Consider the following 6,216-nt stretch of genomic DNA (forward strand, 5'->3'; position numbering starts at 1 on the left):
ACAGGAAATAAGCCTCCGGAGAATTCCCCTTGTCTAAAATTGAGGGATGGGAGGAAATTGGTCACTAAACAATGTGCTTGCGAGACAGGAGTATAGATCAAAGGCATAAAAAATCTGACCTGAGCAGTTAAAACTTTGTCAGTAGATCAGTCCTATGATGCAGGCTGAACCTTATCTATTTTCCAAAGTTCTCTGTATTTGTATTGCTTTGTATTGCTTTGTTTGTCTTTTGCTTGTTCATAGTAGAGTGTATCTCAGAGGTGTTATGTCAATGGAGATCACCCTCTCGAAGCTCTGTTATATGCTTTTCCATTTTTCTGCATATGAAACCTATGATTGTTTAACCTGTAGGGACAGGAATTAGAATAAGGGGTTGGGGTGGAGGGGCGGAGGTGGGTTCAGTGATTGTGGTGGTGATGGAGGGGGGTTGCTAAGGGAAGATGGGTCAAGAAGTCCGTGGTTGGAAACGGATTATGGTAGCAATTGTACAATTCTACTTGATGTGATTGAAATATGGAATAATAGGTTATATGTATTAAATCCCAACAAATAAAAATAATAAAATGAAACAAAACCACACACACACACACGAAATTCAAACTCCAACACTTACCATATATACTCATGTGTAAGCTGAGTTTTTCAGCACATTTTTGATACAGTTTTCGTGGTAAAATTAGGTGCTTCGACTGATATTTGGGTTGGCTTATTCTCAAGTAGAAAAGGGGAGCTTTGCATTGAAGACCCTCTTTTGTTGCCCCTGAAGCACAGTGCAAGCTTTATCTCCCCTTATCCAAATGCAATCTTTGTCTTTGGAACAGGTCAGAACCAATTTTGAATTCTAGATTCATTGTTTTCTTAGCAGATCAATCTTTTGCATTTCTGTCATCTCTCTGACGGAGATTCATTGACTGCCACAGATCCCTTGGTAGAAGGGTTAGCCAAATCAACAACTATACCAGCTTTCATCCAGTTGAATCCGACTCACAGCAACCCAGTAGTAACTGCTTAAGAAATCTTGGTGCGCTTTGCCTTGCTCCTTGTTTTCCAGGTTGCCTCAGTGTCTTAGGCAAATTACACTCTTGGCCTTTCCTAGGAACTATCTCATGTGTTCACCTCGGCAAGTCTTGGCTCATCTTGTTTTGGCCCATGTCTTCTGTAGTGTCTAATCCCATCCTTCATGGTCACTGAGTTGTGGTTCCCTCTATGAACATGTGCTTGTTTTTCCAAAATAGAAAAGACTTTTAAAAAATCTAACACACCTTTTCGAAAGGCAGAAAATCCTTTCAACTGTGAGTTGTATCTATTGTACCTGTATTTGCTTTATTTTCTATCCTGAATGTCTTGGCTTTCTAACCCTAGTACAATGCTAATATAGAAAGGGAAGAGTCTTTAAATTGGAGTGGTGTACTTGGATTTGGGTGCCAGCACACAAGAAGCATTTGAAACAAGCAACAACAACAATAACAACAATTTGCTAAAATCTATCGAAGAGAACATTTCCTTTTAGGCAGGTGGTGGCCATTGGCAGGAATGAAAGAAATGCCGCAGACAGAGGAACTATCTCCATGCTAGCCTCAAGCTGGAATTTTTCCCAGTCTCTTCCCTTTTCTTGCTTAGCAAGCATTGTGCTTCCTGCTTCTGGTTTGGACCTGCAAAAGGAGGTTCCCAAGTACTAGCAGGAAGGTCATAGTTGTGGTCTCCCTCCCAACCTCCCTGAAACCTGAAGCACTGGAATTTCATGTGGGTGTAATTTTCTCAAGAGATTTCCAGCTGCAGTTCCCAGACCAGAGGTGGGCCATGGATGCTACTGAATCCACAAACCATTCTTCTTCTCTTACTTTTTGAAGACTCAAACATTCTCTTGATTAAACATGGGTTCAATAATTGAAAAAGAGTTTTTAGTGGGAGTGGTACCACTTTTAATTATAGGGCAGACTCTCACTAACTTAAATTATATTAGTAGATTTCTTTGTACAGGTTGAGAAGGCACAGGCTTTATCCATTTATTCATCTATTTATTCATTTACAAATATTGATTATATGCTAGTCACTGTTCTGCTTTAACCCTACCTCTGAGAACACATATCTAGGAACTTTGGGGAATCAACTTAAAAATGCAGACGTATACATCCCATTATTGCATGACTTTATTAGTTTTTACTACATTTATGAAGAACTTATGCATACCAAGCAATTGTCATCATCATGAGTGATATAAAGAGGAGCACTGATTGGATGTTAGATACTTTTGCATCTGTATTTTAATTAGTTTTCACAGAAATCTCATAACATTAAGATCACCTCTTTTGCACAGGTAATGACATTTAACTTTTTAATAAATTTTGCAACTTTCACAGGTCACTTTTGTATTCTGTCAACAGCCCCCTAGGCAAGCCTCTTCAAAAGCAAATGTCCTGAGCATTCAAGACACTGGGCGGGGCTTATCTTTTCAGAGCCTTCTTTGCTGGCTTATCCTAACCCATTTAAAGATTCAAATTAATGATTGAAGACAGTGAACTTTTAAACTCTCTATTTTCATACTTCCTACTAATCATTTCTAGTATACATAATATCAATAAGAATGTGGTAGTTACATAATCTGTTGTTAATTTGAGAGTGTTAAGAGTGAAGGAGTGGAGTGTAACCTGTCAGGTTGCAGCTTGATGATCTCATTTGGAGGTGCCAAGGAGATAAATGGCTCACTGTAGGCGGGTCACACTCACTCCCTGCAACACACTTTTGTTGAAAAGGCACATGGAGCTACGCTAGAGCTCTGGAACTGGAGGAGCCACATGGAGACACTCACCAGTGCTGAGATGCTTACACCACCACTGAATCCACAAGACCTTCCACCCACTGGCCTATGATCTTCCTGCATTTGGTGTCATAGCATGTGTTTCTTGAGTTTGAAGAGGACTTTGTAGATTGGTATTGAACATATGGGCTAATATCAGACTTAGGGACTTGATCTGGACTAGGCTGGGGTGTTTTCTTAGTATTCAACTGCTCTTGTATATAAACCTCTTTCTTGTACACATACGCCTGTCTATGGATTTGTTTCTGTAGTCAACTACAGACTAACATAAACAATAAGTAGAAAAAATCAGTATAAACCTAGTACAGCCAGATCCTAAATTCAATTCCCAAAACAGTAAAATTCAAGCCTTATCTATCTTATCTTAATCCTTATCTGAACTATTGCATTGTTACAAAATATGTCCATAGGCTTTTGATTGCATCCAGCCAGGACTGAGGCTTTCTGTCAGCCATTTTGACCTCCTTTCAGCCATTTTGATTAAGCAGGATGATTTCAGAGGAAAAGTTCAAGGGCAATTTCACCTCCTTAGCTCAAAATTTACGTTTATCACATTCATTTTGACATTTTAAACAGGAATAATCAAAAATGACTTCTAGGAATCAAAACCTTCACTTCCCATGTCCTATCCAGAAAACAGTCATGTAAGTATTGCCCTTACCTGACATCCAGTTAGCCAAAGAAAAAATACTACCATGAGACAGAGGTCAAACAAGCATCTACTCTGCACCTTTATGATTTGTTTCTCTAGTACCTCACTAAAGGTACTATAACGTGTTAGTCCTGGTTGACTAGAGAAACAAATCCAGAGACACTCTCTGTGTAAAAGAGAGCAATTGTACAAAGAACAATTGTATCTTGAGAAAATATCCAAGCTCGGTCCAGATCAAGTCCATAAGTCTGATATTAGCCCATATATCTGATAGTAGTCCATAAATTCCTCTTCAGACTCACAAAGCATGTGCAATGATGCTGAGTGCAGGAAGATCACAGGCTGGTGGGTGGAAAGTCTTGTGGAACCAATGCTAGTGGAAGCATCTCAGCACTGGCTCCCCCAGCTCTCCGCTTCACCTTCCTGTGGAGGAGACACTCATAGACACCCACTGACCTGTGACCCTTTGCAGGCATTGGGAAGACAACCCTCCTTAGTCCCTATTCTGGCTACCTAACAATTACCCTTTGATATAAAATTCTCTCTTACACACATAAGTGTCTGTATTTGTTTCTCTAGTCAACCTGGACGAACACAGTCATATAGCTTATAAATAAATATCAGAGCTGAGAGTCAAGCAATTAATTTTGAACATCATACTTGGACATCAGGGCTGTTTGTGCTTGGAGCCTTGACAAAAATTTCTACTGTGAGTGAATGTTCTTGTTTTTACTTCTGTGTGTACATGTATACATTTTTTAAATTGGGTATCTATTTAGGACTAGAATTGTGATGTCATAGAATATCCATGAGTTGAGCTCTATGTAGTATACATTGCAAATAGTTTCAGTGTTTGTTTTCAGTAGAAATTATGTAATTTTTCTCTACAAAATTTTTGAGTTAATATACCAGACCCCATTTTTCAAAGATGACCATAGCAAATATGTTCTTCTCATATGCTCTTAAAAAATGATATGCCCTTGACACTTCTCCAGAAAGTGATGAGGCTAAAGACCCCTCCTCTTGAGCCTAGAGAGAGCTTTATGACTGGCAAACCCAAGGGTGTGTTTGCATAGCACTTTATGCAATGATGGGAAAGTTTACTCCACCTTGTGTGGTACAGGAGCTGCTAGACACACTAGGTACTTCCAATTGGCTAGAGTAACTGAGAAAATAAAGTTTTTAATTTACTTCATTTTAATTTTATGAAAATTTAAAAACCATTTTCCCAGGTGTTATTGTATTTCATAACACAAGCCTATAACAAGAGACCTATTTAAGGTGTTAAAGAATAAAGATGCCACATTGGGGATAAAGGTGTGCCTGACCCAAGCAAGCTATGGTATTTTTAATTGCTTCACATGCATGAGTGCAGATTGACTATACAAAATCATTTGGCTGTGTAGACCATAACAACCTATGGATAGCCTTGAAAAGAATGGGAATTCCAGAACACTTCACTGGCCTTATGAAAAACCTGAAGATGAATCAAGAAGTGGTTCTGAGAAGCAAACAAAGGCATACTGCATGGTTTAAAATCAAGAAAGGTATCTATCAGATAGTATCCTTTCAGCATTTGTACTCAATCTCTATGCTAGGCAAATAATTAGAGAAGCTGAATTATAGGAAGAAGAACTGGCCTATTAATAGCCTGTGATATCAGGAGAGGGAGAGAGGGACCAGACTTCAACCTGGTGCACCAATATGTGAATGCAACATACCGGCATGAAGCAGGAAACCAATACAGAGGGGCAGGCCCCAATCCCAACTACATGGACACCCCACCCCCTCCTTCCAGAGGAATTCACTTCATAGAACAGCACTGAAGCTACAGCTCAGGGAGTGAGGCATGCTGATCAGAGAACACAGGAGCAAACTAAGAGGGAATGAGAGAGAGTGGAACACATCCTAGGCCACCAAGTCCTGAGGATGATACTCTTGCTCAGAGCAGCCAATGCACAGAGAGGACCATAGGGACGGCCCCACCACGAGACACAATGTCCCTCACTGACCCATGGTGCAATGAGGGACAATATTGGAGGCACAGATGGGAATTTGTGCCCGATCTGACCCCACCACAAAAGGACAAAATGCTCAGGGCATGCAACAGAGCAGCAAGGAGAGTGAAGCAATGAAGTCCCCGGGGAATGCAAAAAATAAACTTTGAGGCCAGGGCATGGCACCCCATGAGACTGGACTGGAAAACACTCCTAAAGGTCAACAAACAGATCTGAAACTATTTCTTGTTTTTGTTTGGTTTTGCTATCTTGATTTTGTGCTTATTATTGTCTCTGCATGTCTATCTAGATAAGTAAGATAGGCGGGATAAACAGTCTGGAGGAGAAAACAACAGGACTGAGGGTTCCTGGGGAGCCCTTGGGAGAGGAGTAGACAGGAAAGGAAGTGGGTGTTAACAAACCCAAGGACAGGGGAAAAAGTGATCTAAAATTGATGGCAAGGGTGGTGTAGGATGCCTTGTAGGACTTGATCAAGGGCAATGTAACAGAGAGGAATTACTGAAACCTGAATGAAGGCTGAACATGATAATGGCACAAGAGGAAAGTAAAAAGAAACAGAGGAAAGAGCTAGGAGAAATTGGACATTTATTGAGGTCTAAATACAGGCATGCGCATATGTAAAGATATTTATATATTACAATAGGGAAATAGATCTATGTACATATATTTATATGTTAAGTATTAAGGTAGCAGACAGACATTGGGCCTCTACTCAAGTACTCCCTCAA

This window comes from Echinops telfairi, unplaced genomic scaffold, assembly GCF_000313985.2.
Source record: "Echinops telfairi isolate 266 unplaced genomic scaffold, ASM31398v2 ScPeMD7_1;HRSCAF=3_0, whole genome shotgun sequence".
In the NCBI taxonomy this organism is placed as follows: domain Eukaryota; kingdom Metazoa; phylum Chordata; class Mammalia; order Afrosoricida; family Tenrecidae; genus Echinops; species Echinops telfairi.